The sequence below is a fragment of the Macrobrachium nipponense genome, chromosome 39 (genome assembly GCF_015104395.2).
Source record: "Macrobrachium nipponense isolate FS-2020 chromosome 39, ASM1510439v2, whole genome shotgun sequence".
NCBI lineage: Eukaryota > Metazoa > Arthropoda > Malacostraca > Decapoda > Palaemonidae > Macrobrachium > Macrobrachium nipponense.
Window position 1 is genome coordinate 49,955,654 of NC_061099.1, and position 23,025 is coordinate 49,978,678.

Below are 23,025 nucleotides of genomic sequence, written 5' to 3' on the forward strand. Positions count from 1 at the left end.
GAAAGTATCCGCAATGAAAATATCACGAAAAATACAATGTTTGATATCCTTTCGTTCCGTTGCGTTTTACATAAATTTTCCATAGGTGGTAATCATATTTGTTGTAGGACATTTTCCCATCCTACGCTTTCTGACGCAGAGAGGCAGGAGGAGCAGCTGCACAAACACATCAGTAACCCGCATACCTTTGATGTAATCATACGTTCACTTCTGAGCCAGAGTTGTCAAGTACTCTTCATATCTAAGAGCGTTTTTTCTTGTTTATTCAAGCAGCCAAGAAAGCGTACATTAGCTAGAGAAAGGTTGAAAGAAAGACTTAGAAAGATAACAAGAAAGAACACAAAGATGAAGCATGCGCATTCATCACCTCCCAGGCCTAGCTGGCGACAATGAGTGGGGTGGCGCCTCATGATACCCACCCCCTGGGGGGGTTTAATATCACTTTTTAAAGTGGGGGGACCAGATAACATAGAAGTATGCCGTAAGAATAAGAAAATCAAGCTTAAGTAAATTTTTATATTGATGCTTATGCGGTTTTCACTAAGAACTTCATTACGCAAACTTTAACACGCGATATCTCAAAATTATGTTTTTCAGTATATGGGTCGCTTTAAAACCCTAAGGCTTTTTAATTTGTTGTCCTATTTTCAAAATTCAAATACCATTGAAATCCTTGATAAATTTTACATATAAAAAATTGGAAGAATTTTCAAATTATTCCAATTTCTATTTTTTATGAATTTTTTAATTAAGTAATTAAATAAAAAAAATAATTTTTTCTATATCGATGAATTTTTTTATTATTTTTATCTTTTTTTAATCTTTCTCAATTCATTGGATAGAGCAACTCTTTGTGAGTATTAATTGCTTTAGTTATTAAAATTTAGTTAAAAACTAAGGAAGCCTTAGGGTTTTAAAGCAATGCATCTAAAAATCGGGGAAAAAATTAATATAAAAAAAAACGAATGGATAGAAATTTATGAAACTTTTTGTAGTAACTTTCCATTAGGTGACTTATAAATGGGTAGCAAAACATAATTGCTCCAGGCAATATTTTGATATCCCCCCCAAGAGGCAGTCCCCTTAATAATTACTATGCCATATATGTATAAAGTATGCTGTGAAGTGTAGGCTAGGCTACCCTGTATGTAAAGATGGTACTGATTATTACCCTAGTTGTTTGTTTGTATGGTGTTTTTTACATTGCATGGAACCAGTGGTTATTCAGCAACGGGACCAACGGCTTTACGTGACTTCCGAACCACGTCGCGAGTGAACTTCTATCACCAGAAATACACATCTCTCACTCCTCAATGGAATGGCCGGGAATCGAACCCGCGACCACCGAGGTGAGAAGCAAACACCAAACCAACCACGCCACTGAGGCTAGGCTAGTATAATATTCTTACGGAAAACTAACACGGGCCGACTTACGTCCTAATCGATTTGTGACTGGTTGGTCATAATCAATTGTGGTAGTAAGTCGACTACTACTGCCTGTAATGTAAAAATATATCAGTCCTATTCTCCTTAACGTCATTTGTAACATAACTATGGTAATTTTTTACTATTGTACGATGGTTGAAATGCAAGCAAAAAGGTGGTTGTTATTGGATTGGTTGTTCATAGCAAATCCGTTGTTCCTGGCTGTATATATGCGTTTTCCAAACAAGTATATCATAACTACCGATACTTTTGGCATTCTCTTTTACTTTTTTAAACTTAACTAGAAGATGGTATAGATTAAAAGATGGAGGAAAAGGGGTTAGCCTAACTAAAAAATGGAATAGATAAAGAGGAAAAGAGGTTAGCCCATTGTTACTTGGTCTCGTAAATTTAACTCGCACGATACATGAGATACGTGATAAAATCATCTTTTAAGGGTGAAAATCTGGGGGTCACGTGATATGCGAGATCGCGCGTTACGCGAGTATATACGGTAAATGACAAAAGTGGTAGGGCAAAACATTCCAAATATAACATCTGGTATTATTAATAAGATTAATACAACCATAAACAAAAGCTTACCAACAGCACCAGTTGTTTTCCTATCCAATCCAGCTCCCACATGATCAGCGTGTGCTTTTGTTCTATCTTCAAACATCATTTCACGGGCATTAGAGGCACGAGGTAAGTAACGGAGACGTTCTAACTCGTTTATACCTGCCCTGCTTGGAGAAAAATTTACAGTCAACATCACAAGGTCAAATTTCTCATGAAAAATATAGCAATTACATTCATACGTGAAAAGGTAAATTGCATATTATGGATACCTTTCAATGCATTAAAAATGTAAGATTTCTGCAACATAAATTTATGAGAGAGTGGCAAAGACCAAGGGGTCACTTTTTACAACAAGAATTTCAAGATGACAATTTACTTGATATCAAACTGTTATCTATTAACCATTTCACTGCGAGCCTGTAATCACCATTCGTAACGAGACCATAGTCCTGCTAATCATGTAACTGACTAATTTTCTCCCTTTTGTATTTGTTCTTTGATTCTTTGTTGATTTCACTACTGTTAAAGTATTACATTGTATTATTACGTTATTATAATCTTTAATTATAAAAGTGATGAAATATGCAAATGTAGGTAATCATACAAATTACTACTGAATTATGTGGATTTTATTGCTTATTCATTTCAGTGTAATAACTCATAAAGCACACACTGTAGTAATGCCATTTTTATTATTCAGTATGAAAATCATTATCAAAAACGCTTGTTTTTGGCCAAAAATTTAATTCTGAAAAACCCCACAAAAAATTAAATTAAAAATCTTTTAATCAATTTGTATTTTTCATAGCTAACAAACCTTCGGTCTTACAACAAGATAATCTTCTAGGGCTAGCTGGAAACCAGTAAAAAAAATCCAAGATTGTAAAAACAAGGAATTGTGGTATCTGACAACTCATGGATGTGGATATCCGTTTGGTCTTTGACCAAGCCAGCACCCTCACGATATGCCAGTCTTTCTTTTACCACCTTGGAGAACAGAGTTTTGCTTTGCTCTCCTTTTCCAAGCCAGTTATTTTATTGTAGCCTGTGCTTTATTTATTTGGCATTCCCTTAGAAAATATGAATTTATATATACCATAAAAGTTTCAAAACACCAATGTTTTACAAACTTAGTGAATCTTCAACGATCTTCTATACACAAATTTTATCATGTTTTCTTTATTTACCAACTTTACTCACAACACCAACGGTGCTGAAAAACCTGCTTCCTCCTTTGATTCATAATCATCTCTGATTAAACTTAAAATTTAAAAATGATCTAAGGTTGGCTTGAATATAACTACGATATAATAATCATCACCATATTCACTGCCGTCACCTTAAGAACTGTCTAATAGTTCAGGTCTACTACTATTCAGGTGTACTACTATATGTCATTTCTAAATAAAATCCTGAGTAATACTTCATTATCGAGAGAAATCACACATTCTTCATGCATTTTTATAGTTATTTGAAGGTCTAGCCCTTGTCCTAAGGTAATCTTGTAAGTTGGAAATCAAATGTTCTCATTTATTACGAGCTGCCAAACTAAAACCAAAAGAATTGTGACCGAGAATATTTAGTCCTACATCATAGACGAGACCTTTGGATGAATAAGGAGATCAGTCCCGTGCAGCAAAAGGGTTAACTTTCTCTGATCTATACCCTTCAATACCACCACATTCTCATAAAATGGAAAAATAATTCATAGTAATTTTACAAACCTCTTCCTTTTAGCTGGTGATTTACCCAGTTCTGCTGTTGGAATAAGTTGTTCCCCAGGCCGAATCCAGAGAATGGGACCATCATTGCTTTGCTGGGGTGAGGACATTTTCACTATAGACATGGGACCCCACGGCATTGCCTGAAAAATGTAAAAATACCTTCTCAAACACAAAAACAAAAAAGTTACATATACTGCAATTCTCACCAAAATTTAACTGTTTAGACCTATGAATAACCATATCAAGTTCTGTGGGCCCATAAAACTGTCATCAAACAAACCTTGTTAAAAGTTACTAAGACATTGTATCTGAAAATTTCAAACGCATCCCTGTACCAACATGACTCATGAGAGAGGTTGTGTTATACTTCTGATAAGTACATTTAACCTTGTGACAGATTGGGCTATTCTTATCTTTCCATCTGCCATTTCTGCTTTGTTTATTATTAACCTGTTAAAGGATTATTTTCACTAATAAAAATGTTACAAAACTGTGACATTAACTCTTCAGGTACTGATTTCCACTGGAAAACTAGTATTCATTCACTCTTGTAAAATGTGAATGAAGAGAATTATGTAATACTAACACTGATGTCAACATAGCAGAAAGACTATCAAAGCATGTGACACCATAAGAGATTAAGAGAATAAAAATTAAAGACAGGGCCAGACAAATGGACAAAATACCTACTACCATAATTTCAAAGCTGACTCCCAGCATACACCTCGACTATGAAATTCTTACGCACAGGATACAGAAGAAAAAACCCCAACCTAACATAAAAAGTGCCATAAAACTTACTTGTCTTAGGAATGGATTCTCTTCCATCATGGCAATAAAATGTGGAAAATAACCACCAACTTCTTCATGGACAGTTCCAACAACACTGACTTGGTGAAGAGGGCCAGCACGAAATGTGCCATTGCAATAATTTTTGTAGACCTGGCAAAGTAAAAGTGGAAAATGACCAATAAAGTACTTGTATTCATTCATCAGTGAAAGCTTAAGCATGAAACTCATGTACTTTATTCTCTACTCAGAAATTAATCATGAAATACCAAAATGTTTGCTTACCAAATACCAAAATTACTTTATAAATAAATTTAAGGAATATCAAAACCACAGGTTCTAAAGGCATTACAAAACATGAGTAATATTTTAAATGCATTTGGTTAAAAAAAAATCTCTAGCTGAGTGCACAGGTAAATTTACCTCATCTCTATATTTTCCCATGGATAAAAGTTCCAAATCAGAGTTTCTTCCAATGTGACCAATGACTCCAGCCTTGACAATAAGCCCACTGTGCTTTTCAGCCATGTAATCTAAGTAAATCTTGGCATATATCTTGCTGCATCATGGACAATAGCACATACTGATAGGCATACCCATCATCATCCTCAGAAAATGCAAACTGTAAACAGAAATTTAAAAATGGATTAAACTGAACAATGCTTCAATGGCTAACTTTACAAGCCTAACACTGCTTCAACTATAATCTTCTCCTGAAATAGAAAAAAAATTCTTTATGAAATCATTAGAATACAAGTTATTATTAAATCAAGTTACAAATATGCTTCCCTCCCATTCACAGTGTCTCGGCTTATTTTTAGGTTATTTTTTAGGTCTGAAAAAAAATTCTTCTGTATTCAAATACAGGTACAGATGTAAAAGCAGAGTAAAACTTGCATTTTTTGGCATGTCAAGTCCATGCCAATCAATGACATTTTCTTAAAAGGAAGGGAAGGTCTTTCTTAATTCAACTGCTGTACTGCCCTAGGCTAGTCTAGCCCTTTGCCATGTCAAGTGCTACTACTCTTTTCTTATATGTACTGTAATGTATAACAGGTAAAGAACCTCAGCTAGTCTAGTCAAGTGCTACTACTCCGCCTTTTCTTATATGTACTGTAATGTATAACAGGTAAAGAACCTCAGCTAGTCTAGCCCTTCCCCATGTGAGGCATTTTTTCTGATCCTGTTACATTCAACAAGTAAACAGTAAAGAACATCATACATATAAAAAAAAAATTCTTGCCCAAATAGTTCATTCTGTGATCCTTCATTGATTACCATTTTTTTAATGTCTAGTCCCCTTATATTACAGAGTGAATATGTTGTTCCTTTGGTAAATATCTTTAACTGCAAGAACCACTTGATAATTTTTGCATTTTAAAAAACTTTTACTGGCACTGAAAAATTCTGCCAATTTCAAGACTGTGATTCATATAGAATCCACATTCACTCCCACATAGGCTTAGGCATATCTTGTGTGGAAAAGTATTGAAACCTTGAAAAACTGAGTAAAAAAATTCTATACATATACACACACACACACATATAATATATATATATATATATATATATATATATATATATATATATATATATATATATATATAATATATATATATATATATAAAGGCGCAAGGACCAAGGGTCATAGTTACTGTGCTTTCTCTGGTCTTGGCTGTCTACTATCAAAGGGGAAAATTGTGTTTAAGATTTTGATGGGACATACTACAATAAAATTCAGGAAATTTACTTCTAAAAAGTACTGTACTAACCAAATAACATTTTTGGGAGTGGTTGTGGAAAATCTATAAAATAACATATACTTCATATTTACACTGCCACATGACAAACAAAGTTGTAAATATTTTCAAGTTTTTTTTTTTTTTTTTGCATTTTAAAAAAAAATCAATGCATTCATACTTCAACAAACCCTTTAAACTAGAAGACTAATTCAAATATTCATCAAGCCTAAATGGTCTACTTCTTTCTCCAACTTGCTGCACAACATACCACGCTAACACTTTCAAATCCTACCGCTGCAACATATGAAAATCAACAATACACCCCAATATCCCCCAGGTCAGAAAGAAAGTGACATCCTGATGCCCCAGCTATAAAATATTCATACATGGAATGCTTTTGAAAATAAAGAATTCATAGCTTTGTCAAGTTGTAGAAATAAGAATTCCTTTGATGTTAATAACAATGGACATATCCAATAGTGAATATCTTAGAATGTTAGCTGTAGTTGCACTATTCCATTATAAAGTTAATAAAAAAATAGAAATATAACATTTAAAATGACTCCATAAACTAGCTGGAATTTTTGCACAAGTTTTGGCAATGGGGCAACTCACTGAGACAATTCTCATGCCAGTTTTCTCACCACTCATTCTGAATATTTTCCTAGCCTAATCTTTCCTTTGTAACACAATGTGCAATATGTTCACGTTCTCTGGCCCCAGTATACCTCAGCTTAAGACTTTGAACAACACCACACCCTGACTTACAACCCACAAACATCTACAAGACAGAGAGCTCTCTGCTACCATACTAAACACAAGATCTGTGCGTCCCCTACTGCACACTTTGTTGCTGTTTACCTTTCCACCACATGCTGCCGCCATCTTGTCTTCTATGACGTCACAACATAACCTAACTACAGCAAGACATTTTCTAGAATCAAACACATTTCCATACATTGAGCATCGACCACATTTCACCAATACAGAAAATAAAAATAAAACAACTCTTACTAAACTGATAAATATAATCATACTTATCTCTTTCTCCCTCCCTCCAACCTCTTCCTAATATAATCCCCTCTAATTTCCTATATTCTCCAACTCTTAATCCTATACATAATTTCTCATTTTTTACCTCCTTTATTTCCCCAGATTATATTGTTTCCCTTATTGTTACAATATCTATTGTAATTTCTTACCAATTACACCAATACTTGATTTTATTGCAGTCATTAGTGTTTTACTATCACTACTAATCAACGCGTCTATTTTTCTCCCTCCTACTATCTCTTCCTAAAAATGTTTAAAATATATCAGCCCTCCTATAGCCTCCCCCCCCTCTCAAGAGCTTCTGCTTCAATGGTGGATTTTGCTACTCGCCATGATTTTCTGAATTTCCATCATATGGAACTTTTCCTCTTACCATCTGTTAAGGATATAACATAACCCAATTAAGTGTGGCCATCTTCTACATTCTCAAATGAACATCTGCATAGGCTTCCCAATAAATCTTTTCTTCTTCCATCTCACTTATTGTAACTTCTCCCATTATGTTCTTCATTTTTCTCACAATTTTAATAAGCTTCATATCTTGAGTCATTCCTTCTTTAAAGGCTTTACTTAATTCACTAACACCATGTGATATTTCTGGCATGGTATGTAGTGATACCCACTTCAACTGTCCTACCACTGATTTGTACTCTGTCAACTCCTGTCCTAACACTCGATTAACTGTAAATCTCCTAGCTTTTGGTTCTCTTATAGAATTTATATACTGCAACTGATTAAGACAAAATCTATTCTCTTTCTGTTCTACTATATACTTAAACTTTTTTTGTTCTCCTACTTGCAATTTCCCTTTCAATTTCCCAATGGTTTCCTTTTAAAAATCCTTCAAATTCCTCTGTAGCAAAAATCATCTACATGCGTACATAAAATACCATTCAATTTATTGTCTTTTTTCCAAAGGAATATATACTAGGTTCCAGTCTATTTCTCGTTTTAAGCTCCTCCACTACTTTTACCACCTTACAAGACCATGCTTTTGCTGTGTCCTTGAGCTCATAAACAGTTTTCTTCAACTTTCATAATCTACTCCAACCATCTTCTCTAGGTGGATTTAAATATACTTCTCTTTGCATTTTATCACCTTGTAAATATGCAGTTTTGACATCCAATGTATAACAATTCCAATCTATCAATTTTATCATTTTAAAATTCCAGCATTGCATGTAGGAGCATTTTTTTCCCATTCAGCCATCTATTCTTCAAAACCTCTAGCTACCAACCTTGCTTTACATATCCTTTCCCCAACTTTTACTTTTCAGTTACTATCCATCTTGTAAATATAGCTTTTTGTCCGTCATTTATCTCCTCATATACCTTGTTTTCTCTCCAACTTTGTAGTTCTTTTTCTTTAGCTTCCATAACGCTTCTATTTTTAAATCCTAGCAACACATCTTCTTCATCTTCAATTTCTTCTACATGACTATAATCCCATAAGTTAACCCATCCCTTGTCACCTGACCGCGAGTCTTGTACATTGTACGAATCAGCCCAAGATTTGCTTGATCTTTTTCCTGCAAGACCTAATATAGTCCATTCTTCAACGTGTCCTGTATCATTGTTTACAGCTCTAACTCTATTTCCCTTTTTTTAATTTGGGTATCTCTTCTATTAACTCACTTTCTCTGTCATCTTCCATTGTTTCCACTACCACATCTCTTTCTGTTTGTTTGTTTGTTTGTTTGTATGGTGTTTTTAGGTTGCATGGAACCAGTGGTTATTCAGCAACGGGACCAATGGCTTTATGTGACTTCCGAACCACGTCGAGAGTGAACTTCTATCACCAGAAATACACATCTCGACCCGTCAATGGAACGCCTGAGAATTGAACTCGCGGCCACCGAGGTGGCAGGTCAAGACCATACTGATCACGCCACTGAGGTCCTCCACATCTCTTTCTAGAGCCTCTTGTGTCTGCATTCCTTCTCCAGCCTTGTATTATATCCTTTCCTTCCTGCCTTATCTACGTTACCTTCATTTGAGCCATAGGATCTACCTTTCACATGTGATTTATCTATTTTAGGTATCTTTTCTATTTCTGGTGATAAGTGTTTTGAATCCTAGTAACGTGTATTCTAGCTACTTCTCTTAAAGGATCCTAAAGGATCCCCATGTTTTACTACTATTGTTTTTCCTGATGCTCCCACTACCTGAGCAGGTCCTCTCCATTTATTTTAATTTTCTCTCTTATAGAAACCTCACCTCCCACTACTGTTTCTTCAAATTTATGTTCTCCGACGCTTTTAATTAAGGAAATTCTAATCTTATTACATAACTCATTTTTGATAAGCACTTTTCTGGCCTTATGCATTGGATTCAGTGTCCCTTACCATACTCCCTTCCATACCTTTCTCTCTGCTTGCAGGACTTTTAATGTTCTTCCATTAGATTACACAAGGAAAGGTTTTTTCCAAATACTAATTGGTTAGGAGAGAAACTTCCATTATTTATTAAGCAGTTCCTAGCACTCACTACCCATCTTAACGCTGGGGACCAATCCACTTCTTCATCCTCCATCATCTTTCTTAAACTTTCTTTGATTATTATATGCCTACCGTCTTTTCACATAATCCGTTGCTCCATGGAGATTCCGATGGTGTGGTTAATACTTTAATATTCCATCTTTCTGCCATCCTCCTTCCTTTTCATTTTGAAATTCTTCTCCATTGTCTGACAATGTGTTGGAAGGTGCCCCAAATATAGCAAACCAATCATCAAGAAGTGTCTTATAGTTTATGGTTTCTTATCTTTTATCCAAAAAGCCTGACAATACCTCATTGCCATATCTACCATTACCAAAAACGTTCTTCAATCTCTCTCCCAAATCCATTGCTACACAACTTCATTAAAAGTTTTACTCCACGAAAATCTTACTACTGGTTTAGGTGGTTTCTTTTGTCCTTATGTAATTTCATCATTGTGCCTTTAATTTCCCTCAGATTCTTTCCCTTCCAACCCTCCAGTAACAATTCTTTTTCTACCTTCCTCCTCCTTATTGGTAATCTTAAATGACCCTGTTTATCTTCTCTTAACTTTACCTTCACTTCCCCTAATACTTCTGTTATAACACAATTTTCTTTCCAATTTATGATCATATCCATTATCACCCTGCAGAATTTCTGTCTTCAAATAAAACTTCTTGTTTTTCAATACCATTACTGTACTCCTTTTCACTGATAAGACAACACACTAAAATTAAATACTTTATTAGACTGTCCTAGTATCTTCCATTCTCCTCAACAATTTGTGACTCAAACCCATGACAATGCGTGCTGGTCACAATTCCCCGTTAACTGTCAATTTGCATCCTGTGTCTAAAATTGCATCAACCATTTCCCAAGACTTCTGCTATTTTACTAACTTCTTCTACATGAACTTCTGGCTCAGTTTCTGTTTTCTATTTATTTTCCTCTTATTGTTTGGTTTCTATTTTCTTCCTATTTTGAAAATTCTGAGGACAATCCCTAGCCCAATGCCATTCTGATTTGCATATTACTACAAATAATGTTACTTTCCATTCTTTGCTTATAGGATTTCTTCCCCCCACCCCCCTACCTCAATTCCATTTTCCCCGATATCTCTGGTTTTCCCTCTCTCCCCCATTCATATTGCCTTCTGACCCCCACCATTCCCGTTCCTCTCTATCCCCTAATCCCTCAAATATTCTTTTCATTATTTGTGACACTATTTTATATTCTAACTTTCTTTGACCACAACGTGTTAATATAATTACTTTCTGATTTTCTGTGAGATCTGCTTGTTCTAATACATGAAAACCCTTAGCTTCTCCTTCAAGCATGCTTTTTCCCAATTGCTCTGTTACACTGATTCTACCTTTTCATACCTAATTAAAATCTCTCATCTTTCCACTAGACTCTCTTCCTATTTTACAAATTAGTTTTCCGTTTTACTGTAATTCTCCATAAGCGTGTCTTTTGGATAAACTTCACCAGTTTGGACAGAATTATCTTTGAACCCTCTGCACCCTAAGTTCATCTCTATTCCTTACACAACCTCTAGGGCTTTCCCGCCCTTTTTAAGCTCATTCTTATCTCTATCCCCAGATACTTTACTTCTTCACAAGCCACTAGCCAATCTCGACTTGTCCTCTCCAACCTTTGAACTCGTCTTGTATCCCGCTACATCTCTGACAATCCCTTCTCCATATCATCTCCCTTTGTTCACTATCGATCCTACCGTCTTTAATTGACCACGCTACTGCTATCAGTTTGAATATTTCCCTAGCCTAATCTTTCCTTTGTGACACAAATGTGCTATCTACCCACCTGTTCACTTTCTTCAGTCCTAGTATACTCAAGCTTAAAACTTTGAACAGCACCACAACCCGACTTACAAACCCAAACTCCTACAAGACAGAGAGCTCTCTACTACCATACCAAACAAGACAAGATCTACGTGTCTCCTACTGCACGCTTTTGTTATTGTTTATCTTTACACTACATGTCTTCGCCATCTTGTCTTCTATGACGTCAAGCACACCTTAAACCCTACAGTAAGACATTTTCTAAAATCAAACATGTTTCCAATACATTGAAACATCAACCAACATTTCGACAATACTGAAATAAATAACTGATATAGTATATTAATCACTCCATCACTAAGACACATTCTAATAAAAGTCACTAAGTGAAGAGTGCTTTTAAAATGTTTTTATATCATGTTCATATTTCTCATTACTTATTGGGAGACCTAACACCCAACTGTTTGTTAAGCTGAAGTTCCTGTGCACCTGACACATAAGAGTACAGTTGTTAACACCACTGCAGGACTATGAAAAGTGAAATTACCGGTTAATACATTTCTGGGGCTCTAGAAGGTATGTAAGCTTAAGTCGATCTTTAAACTGACAGACAAAAGCTTGGTGATCCCAGGGAATATTAGAGACACAATTATAAGCATATACATGATTACCGAGGTTGTCATAAAACAAAAAAACATCATCAATAATACTTACATCTAAAAACTCGAAGGCTAGTTCCTCCTGCTCTTCTTTACTTAATTGATCGATTTCATCTTGGTACATGTGCACAACTGTGGCATCACCATTAGGGTAAGTTTCTACATGCATGAATTGTGCATACTTATATTTATCAGGAATAGTTTTCCCAACATTAGGAGGTCTAGGTAAAGAGATGTGCTTTGATCCAAATCAACTTTAGCAAAACAAGGGAGAGAAGAAAATGATGGCATTTGTCAGAGAATACTGCATTAGATCTATTTTCATTTGATTTTGATTCACTTTATCTCGCCTGCACTGCACACCAATATTGTACCTCTTTATCTTACTCCTTTTATAGCATTTTGCACAATCATATTTTTTACCACTGGATGACACTGAAGCAGACTTGTGCCTACTGGCTGTATTGTTTCTAAGCTTTGACTCATCCTTCTCTGGCGTGTTTTCCACTTTATCTACGACACTTTCTGATTCTACAGGCTTCTCCAAACTGTTTCTGGGAGGTTTCACTTCCGATGTTTTGCTTTTACCAAGGAGATCTGTTACTTTGGTCCCATTGACTGGATACTTGACCGAATCCACAGTATTAAGAATTTTCTCTTCCACTTTACCATCCTGTTCTTTTGAAAGGAAGTCTAATGCCTTCTTTGGTGTACAACTTGATTCACCCTTGACACCCCCTAGACTAGCAAAATTAAGAGAGTTATCCAAGTCTCCCTTCTTTGGCAATGCTGAGTTCACGTCTTTTGGTGACTCAGTTTTCTTGGATGATGTAGGCGGTTTTCTCAAAGTTGTTGCCTTTATGTACGATTCACCTTTCGAAGGTGATAGGGTTTGGTCTCCTCCTTCTCCTCCTTACACTCTTCTACTTCTTCAAGTTTCAACATCTTAGCTTGATGTCCGTATATATGGTGGTGTCACCTTCCTCAGCAAACTTGGAGAGCTCATCTAAGACCTCACTCTTGAAATCCAACTTTGGCACACTGCTAACCTCAGGTTCCTCCTTTTTTATAGTCTCTCTCTCCAACCCATATAAAGATTTGGTATCAAGAGGCTCAACTTTTACTGACACTTCTGGCTTGTGATCTGGAGATAGGTCACTTCCATCATCAAATCCACTTTCTGCAGTGTCATGACCCTCTCCACTTGCAGACCTCTCTCTCATTTCAAGTGATTCTTCTTCACTGAATCTTCTTAGTTTCTCTGCAGTTGGAGGAATAGTCACCGGTCGTGGTGTTACAGGTACAATGACTTCTGTGAGTGAGGATACAGAAGATATTGAAGATATGGAGGTTCTAGACTCTGAAGGTCTTTTTCTGTCTTACTATGGGATCAGGCTTCCATTTAAGGGACTGGGAGATCCATAGGACTTCTCGGAACTTCTGGGTGGAACAGACGTGGGAACGGAGTGGCTCTTAACTTTTGGAGATCTTGGACACATGCCTGATGAAGGCGGAGAAACAAGTTTAGGTCGTGAGGGATGTGTAGGAGACATAATACCCTGTCGAGGGCTCTGGTGAGGAGGAGACTAATATCTGCTTTTATTGAGTTTGTTGGGGAAAGAATATCAGGAATAGGCACCCTGGGTGATAGAATATCTACTTTATGTGTATAAGTTGGAGAAACACATGGGGGTGGGGTACTAATCTTAAAGGCTGGTTCAAAGGTACAGAAGGAGTTGATGGTGGACTACGAGATCTTTGGGCAGGATGAGGCGAAGGAGAAGGCGAACGAGATGATGACGGTGACCCAAACTGGGGGGATGGAGATTTAGGACACTCTAACGGACAATCAGGTAGAGGTGAGGGAGTGTCTCTCTCAAGATTTTCATCCTGAGCATTCAAGACATTTTCACACTGCAATGCATTATCAACAGGCTCACCATAGCTTTCGTGAGATTCCCTTGGGACATTCCAGGCATGACTCTCGTAAGATTTGGTGGGTATGAGAAAGAGAGTTCTTGTGAAAGTTGCTTCCTGGAGACATAGGTAGAGGTGGAGTACCTGGAGAAACTGGTGGTAAAGGTGGTGTTTCAGGGGATATGGGTAATGGTGGAGGAGTACCTGGAGATGCTGGTGGCGGTGATGGCGGAAGAGGAGGGGGGGTGGTGGGGATCACTACCTGCCTGAATTTGCCCCTTATATCTGAAAGTTTCAGATAAGGAATTTGGTGGACTGTGAGAATCTTGTCTAATAATGAGTTACCACCATCTGAAGGAGGCAAAGGTGGAATCTCTGGAGATATTGGTGGTGGAGGGGTATCTCAGGAGATACTGGTGGCGGTGGTGGTGTTCCTGGAGATCTTGGAGACTGAGGAGAGTTAGAAGTTGTTGTGCTGTGATGGAGTAGCTGGCATATATGAGGTATCATTGGATCTTGAATGCACTGGACTTGACGAGCCGGAACACCTTCTTGTGGTAATGAGTTTTCAGACAAACTTGCATAAGAAAACGGGTAAGATTGAAAGGCTCTTGGTGACCTACTTGGAGTTCCTGGAGACAAGCAAGGAGATACTGGGCCGGGAGATATTGGAGGAATACAACTTGGCCGTGACGATGGCGGCGTTTTGGGTGCTCTTGAATTGTAAATTGAACGAGGAGGTAGGTGGAACAGGAGGAGGACTCTGAGGTGAGCCTGTTGGAGATACATTTCCCAATCTATAGGTAATATAGGTACTCTTTGCTCTGAGTAACTATGTTGCACACTTCTATCTCTAATGTTATTTCATGGGAATAGGTGAAGTTGGACATCTAGGGGGAGTCACAGACAATGATCGAGAAGATCCATCATCGGAAGATGTCTGACGTCTCCTTGACGATATTCTGGAGTCTGAGTTAACTGGTGGAGTATAACTCCTTCCCTGAAGATATGAAATGAAAAATCAATGTTATTTTATATGTGGTAGTAAATATATATATGTATATAAATATTATATATATGTATGTAGTATATATATATATATGTATATATATATATATATGTATATATATGTGTATGTATATGTATATGTATGTATGATATGTATATGTATGTATGATATGTATATGTATGTATGATATGTATATGTATTGGATGTATATGTAGTATGTATGTATATGTGTATGTATATATATATATATATATATATATATATATATATATATATATATATATATATATATATATATATATATATATATATATATAGTATATATATATATATATATATATATATATATATATATATATATATATATATATATATACTATATATATATATATATATATTCACAAATACAATTACCACAGCAATCACACTGCACATCCAGACCACCAATGATTTCCTTATAAACACTCAGACTTCTAAAATATACTCACTTTTTGCAGTAACACATCTTATCTTTCATACAATCATTAAAATTCAACTACTTCTGCATAATGCTATTAATCATCTGACAAAAACATAAAAAAATGCAACATAACAAAGCCTTCCTGTTTGGTGTAAAATGTAAAAACTAAATGTGTTGACTAGATGGCTTTATCCTAACAATTATCCATTTAAAATAAAATGATTAAATTTGATAAATGTCAATTTGGCTTTGTGCCAAAAAGCTCAACACAAGTCTATAATGTTGCAACTAAAGGAAAACAATCATACAGAGGAGGAGATATTCAGCAGGCATTTGACAAGAGTGCCAAGACAATCTACAAGCAGTGCTCTGCATAATAAGTTTCTATGATACAACCTTCCATGGGATATATGCTAATCTATTTCCAGAATTTCAAAGTCACTTTTTCAAGAGAATAATTTTTTTGTTTATTAAAACCTTTATGTAGACCAAATTTATCAATAAAAAACTTTATTAATGCACAGTGCTATATGCCATATGCTATGCCTAGGTTAACTCTGCTGGCCTTACAAACAAATTGAACCTGCAAATGAGCTCTAAGAACGAAACTCACTTTTATGTACAGGACTATCCACTTCTGAAAACGCTATGGGAAGGTACCAGAAAAACACACTCAACTAGGGACACCACTTACCATAACAAAAGATAACAATGACGACAGTGTTAAGTGAACTGGATAAATTTAAGTTGCATGTCAAGTGTCCACCAAGGATCAAACCTGAGACCTTTCTGTTTCCTTTTTAGGCTCAGAGGTCTGGATAAACTAATCCTTTATATAATAATAATAATAATTCTGTTTCCTAATGTGATGGGAGAAGCTACAGGAGAGTATAGACAAGAAAGCCACCTGGAGTTGCTACATGCAGACGAACTAGTGTTAATAACACAACCAGAAGATGAAGTTATACAAATGTTTAACATATGTAAAACTAGACTGGTAAGCACTAAATATCAACATCAACAAAACAAAGCTTATGAAGACTGGAATGAAAGAGAAGATGTTAGAAGTGTGTCATGTAAAAGTGGGAATAGAAGGAAGGTAAAGTCAGTGTTAACTACAAAATTTAACTATATGTGTCAGAAGAGATGTAAAAAACTGCAAACCATGCATGGTCTTCCAACCTATAATATATATATATATATATGCATACTATGGGGGAAAGACTTTTAATACCTAAAATGTATAATGGCAAATGGTTAAGAGAGGAAAGTAGAGAACTATGTTGTGGTAAATAACTTGATCTTAGAAGTTCAAATTTCTGCTACCTTTGGGGACACTACGTTGAAGCAGGTACTGAAAGCGCAATAAGAACAAGAGTAGCAACAACCTGGATGAAATGATACAAGCAGACAACTGATGATAAAATATATCACTTAGAGAAAAACCTTAAAATACTTTTGTAAGGTCAATAATATTCAGTTAAAAAACACGGCCACAGCAAAAAAGAAAAAAACTGCAGAGTTGCAACTATAGAATGATAAGAAACCTAGTACCATATGAATAAATAGTGAAGATAAATGGTGTTGGCAGAACTAAAACAAGACAGATCTCAAGATATGGCAGGAGCAGGATGAAGACTTCTAGGAAGGTCCACAAAATCAGGGAGAAGGGCATAGATTACTCATTTATGTGGTTGCATAAAATGCTAGACATTTAAAGGGCCAATTAAAGGGTCCAACAAGACACTGAGATTGCTGCCATTATATCTGCTTTATTTTACTATGACGTGCTTACGCATAGTAACTTATGAAGCATCATTTTATAACCAGCAATTACTCATAACACAATTATAATGCATTAATATGCAAAACATATGATTGACTGAGAATAAATAAGTAAAAATACAAGTCACCTCTTGGTCAAGCTGAGCTATCTTTGTTGTTGTTATGTTTTGTGAATTGTGATGTAACAAATGCAGTAGACGATGCCAGATATTGCCTTCAAATTTTCTCTGATTGTAAACAAAGGGAAACTGACCAATAATTTTAAGGGTAAACACTTTCCTATGGCAGTAATTTGAGTCAGCTTTCACACTTGAACTATAATTATCTCTTGTCACTTGTGATCAACAGATGCAGTTAAAGGGTTAATCTTATAAGTGCAGAAATGAACTGTATAGAAAATACAATACTTTTTAGGTATCTCTTGTTTAAAGCAGAAGCAGAGCTCAAGAACCGAAGGGTACCTTAATTCCAAAATTTTTGTAAATGAACATATCAATGTTCTTTACAGGTATACAGTATATATGTGTACAATGTATCACTATTCTATATAGGTGTATATATGTGCAATGTGCAATAGCATATACAACACTGTAAAACACCTGCACAGTAAAAATCATTATATTACTGTGTCCTTATAACTAAAAATTACTATAAACTTATGAAGTGGGAACTAAAACTGATTCATAATATACAGCGTAATGCCACTTACATATCTAAGAAAAAGAACAAAGAGAATTCTAGGATCAATCTGTTCCGTTGAGACTACTTTCAGCCAATCCCGCCATGAGAGAAATACATACAGAAAGTCATAGGCCTTTCCTCCTCAGAACAAATACTTACAGAACTTTGCCCTCTCATCTGTAAAATGAGACCAAATTATTACTATTATAAAGGATTAGTTTATCTAGACCTCTGAGCCTAATAAAGGCTCTTCTCAGTAAAGTCAGCTGGCATAATCAACAAATATTGAGCCCTGATGCTGCCTAAGAGGAGGAAATGATGACTGACTCCAGACTTTGTATGTGAGATTCTTTTTGTTATTCTCTGTCCAAGAGTATGTTGTGTTCTCTGCAGAGACAAGTACACCTGAAAATGGGTAGTCTTGGTGTCTTCTGGAATTTAACATTTTTGCTTGCCTCAAAGGTAGGATAGTGAGCTTGCTTGCTTGAGATTACACACCTTTGCTTTTCTTCATCTTACTCCTACTGCAAACCTTACTCTCTTCCCATAGAAAAACGTCAAGACAGGGGGAAGAATCCCAGGAGCACAGCTTATGTTCAATATCAGGGGCATCTCCCACAGGCACCACCAAAGTCAAATGAGAATCAGAATTGCTGAACTCCCTAAAGAGGACAGCAGGATCCCTCGCACAAGGCTAAGTGGCCCAACAACAGCATAAGACAATCCACTTGGAATGCCTAGTGAAAATCCTATTTTTTAAATTGCTCTAATGAGTCCAATGTACCTGGAGCAGCACTTGAAGCTCTATTACTTCATTGTAAGTACATACCCCTCTCAAGACCAAGCCAGAAGAGAACAAGCAGGAGGGGCAGGAAGACGGAAGGCAATCTAGCATTAAAGATAGTACCTATACACTTTACAGCAAGATTTCAGGCTGTAGGTCCTACCCCTGCAGTAAGAATATCAGGCAGGGATCCACATTCAGAAAGGACATACAACAGCCACATTATTGGGTTTACATTAATCTTTGAAAACATACAACCACATACAGTGAGATGAGATTCAGTAAGGCAGTCAGAAAGAGTATATTTGTCACAACCATAGCTAAAAAAAATTTGCTGGCTCACATCATTTGAGTGAGGGACTCCTACTATTAGTGAGTCACCTAAGTGCAGTATCACGTTTCAACAACTATTTTCAGTGTGCTCTGAGGAATAGTCCTACATAAAAGTGGATGTTTTCATAAGCAATGCATAAAAGCAAAATTAAAAGTTCTGATGGCCATTACAAGTTTAAAGAAAATACACTTGACACCTATCTCTTACAAAATATTTATAAAAACCATACTTCCCTAATAAATTACGCAATAAGAGTCGAAGGTCAACTACTAATAATTCACCACTGCAATTCTACTAAATACACACACACACACACACACAAACAAACACACACAAGAATTCAACACTGTACTAAAAAAATGCCACACACCTCTTGAATATGCTCTGGGGTTCCACTACCGCTGCTGCCATTTTCTGTCCTCCAACTAATCCGAGAATCTGAACTGCGGTCTTTATCCTGAAAATACAAACAACATATTATGGGTAAATTCAAGCAATTTGTTTTTTCAAGTGGGTTATGGGTAAAAAAATTATACAAGCTAATAAGGAACTCGTACAGTTTCACTGGACCTATATTGCCTAATGGCTCTCTTGCAATAAAAAAAAATTATAAAATGGTCTTTTATAAGCCTTCCATAAAGTATCACATCTTAAGATAAAAATATATTTACTTAGTTGTTTAATTTTAATAATATCTACAACAGAAAAAATATTAAATTTCACGCTTTCAAGATAAAACAAAAACTCACAGTCAGTTGATTTTATGTTAATAATATTATTATTATTACATAATATAATTATTCAAAAGACGAATCCTTTCCATATGGAACAAGCCCACATGGGCCACAGACTCGAAATTCAAACTTCCAAAGAATGTACTATTCATTTGAAAAAAGTAACGACTACAGACAGAAGAGATCAGCTATGAGAAAAGGAAAACAAATCAACAAATTATTAGATAAACAAACATGAAGGTAAATTATTAAAATACAAGGAGAACTGTTTTAGGGTAGTAATGCATTGCATCTTTGCTCAAACTTTTATGCTTTCAATTGCACAACATACTCAGGGACTGTCCTACAGTCCAATGGCGTGAGGAATAAAGGACTTCTGGAACCGAGAAGTTCAACGAGGCACATTTATTGCTTAATGGAGCTGCTGTTCAACAAATATGGTTGCTCTCGGCAGGAAACGAGGAAACAGACAAAATTAATTTGAGAGGTTTGATTTTTTTTCTGGGCAAACAACGCTTGTCACAATACTCTCTTGCAGACACTCCACAGCATTACACTGCTGATCTCCTCTAAGTCTGCCACATAGTCACGAGCATAAACACTGTCTACTCTGTTGGAGTCCGTGTTGCTACTGTTTCCTTCTTTTTTTTTTATTCTCCTACTACTATGCTGTGCTTTTAAGCATCCATGATGTCTATGAATGCCTATCTAAGCATCCTGCTGCTGATGAACAGATGATGACAAATATCCCTGAAGATCAACTCAAGATAATCAGCAAGCAAAAAAGGTGGCATGCCAATAATGTCAATGTCTACCCACATCTATCATGTGGAAGACTTTTTACAGTTGACAATCTTACTCATTTCTATATTTCAGTATTACTCATCCCAGTCATAAAAATCAGTGTACAATGCAAATATTGTACATCTTTCGTAAATATGTTGGCAGAAATAAATGCCAAATGATAAGCATATTAGCACTGACAAGATAGCATTTAAATGTTTTAAATCCAATTTGGTTAAGTACTATTACACAACTGTAATGTAATACTTTAGAAGATATTTATTAGACACTCTTTACTTAATAAACTTAACACATCAATACATAAAATTTCCACTTAACACTGAAATGGACAATAACATTTTAAGACAAGAGTCAAATTAGGAATTGTAGGATTTAAATCATTTTTAGCCACTTGAAATTATCCTGTAGATGCAATATTTACATCAATAAATAAACTTCTCGTTCCATAAGCAATAACAATTTAAGAAAAATCATACTTGCAAGTATCTGTACGGGAGTGTCATGCATTGTCAACTAATAATTAATGAATAAGTTGAAAATAAATTCTTAAAGAAAATATATGAAATCCATAACTACTGTACATAATTTTATGCTGTGGAGGTCTTTTTGAATATTATGAAAAGTGCATTTATAATTCATTATTGTTTTTAATTTCTTTTAGTGAACTCAATAATGTTTGTTAGCAAAATTGTTAGCAAAAGTGAATGAACATCTTTAGTTCATGTCTGACATTCAATGGCATATAGTACTCACAAAAGTTACAAACAGATAATTATTACAATTTCATTCTTCAGTGTAAAAATAAGAAAAAATTAATTTCAGTCAATATGTGGTCATTTCTTGTAACCTGTCATTGCCCCAGTGCCTTCGACCACTTAACAGTAATATAGATTATCAAACCTCTTGAGAGAGAGGGAGTGTGTTCTAATCATGCTTAAGGTAGGCTAGGCTAAGATGTAGGCCAATGTAGGAACTCTCAGTATATTTAACCCTTCGGAGCTAGGGGTAAAAAATCAACATGCACCCAGGCCAGGGAAACTTTGAGGTTGGCCAATTTACAAAAAAACACATCAATGGAAAGAGGAAGATATGCAAATACACAAGGTGTTAAGAAAAAACATTCTAAATTTTTTCTACCTTCCATGAGAAGTTGAAAATTACTACAGGCTGGGGATCCGTTCCCAGGGGTGTGTGCCGATAAGCGAACACCGCCATTAACCTAAACTGTGATTTATGGCACCATAATGGGGCTTATGGTGCCGATAATGGCACCGATAACCGGAACTTGTCCCGTTACGGTGCCATAAATCGTCAATTTTACGGTGCTATACAAGCCCCATACAATCGGATTGCTGATAACCGAGTCCACCGATAACCAGGGACTGCATGTACGTATTTACATCCCCTTGTGGTGCCTCTTTTACAAGACAATTGTAAGTTTTCCATATACAGGTTTTTTTAATAAAAAATAATTCATTTTATTTTGTAAAATTATAATTACAGCTAACACAATATCAAAACATAAAAAAAATTCAGTGACAAATTCTTAAAATCACTAACAAATTCTGAGCATATTTGTTGTAAAATAGTTACTTAAATGTACAAAGAACGAAGATGCATTAATTTTATGGATTTATACACATTTTTTTTGCCAATATTGCGCTGCAAAATTACATTTATAACTGACATACTATCATAAGAGATAAGAACTAAAACCAACAGCAACCCCTTGGAATATTTATGAGCAAATTTAGAAAAAGACGTCATGTGAGACAGGGAGGCAGTACATCCTCCCTTGAAGTCAAGATCACAACTAAGCTCCTGAGCTGCCCAGTCTCTCATCTTGAGCAGTCTAAAAGTTGCCATTACTGAATTTATGGGCTACAGAAGTAATGGCAACTCTTTCCCGCCCCATTCCCCCAAAAATCGATGGCACATAATACTGTTACTCACTATGAGTGAATCCATCCACCACCCAAAACCTGTTATTAAATCATGTGAGAGTATCCATCCGTTAAGGGTTAAGGTAGATTAGGCTACAATGAAGAGCAGTCTAAGCATTGTATGCATTTTCAAGGTAGGGTAGACTAGGCTACAATGTAGGATAATACGACAAATTTTCTATGACAATTTGTATTTTTCATAGCTACAAACCTTCGGTCTTAACAATAGGATAGACAGGCATACTCGACTCTTATGACGATTTCCGCCACCACGTCTGTGCAGGCTAGGGTGCACGATGTTAGGGGTATTGGTCCCTCTCTGGC

General features: G+C 35.8%; 1 protein-coding gene and 1 pseudogene across 2 annotated transcripts in view; one reads left to right on the forward strand and one right to left on the reverse strand.

The window, feature by feature from the left end:
* Nucleotides 1–23,025, forward strand: part of LOC135210335 (proteoglycan 4-like) — a 167,948-nt gene that overhangs the window by 48,541 nt on the left and 96,382 nt on the right. The window lies entirely within an intron of this gene.
* LOC135209925 (serine/arginine repetitive matrix protein 1-like) lies at nt 946–22,600 on the reverse strand (annotated as a pseudogene).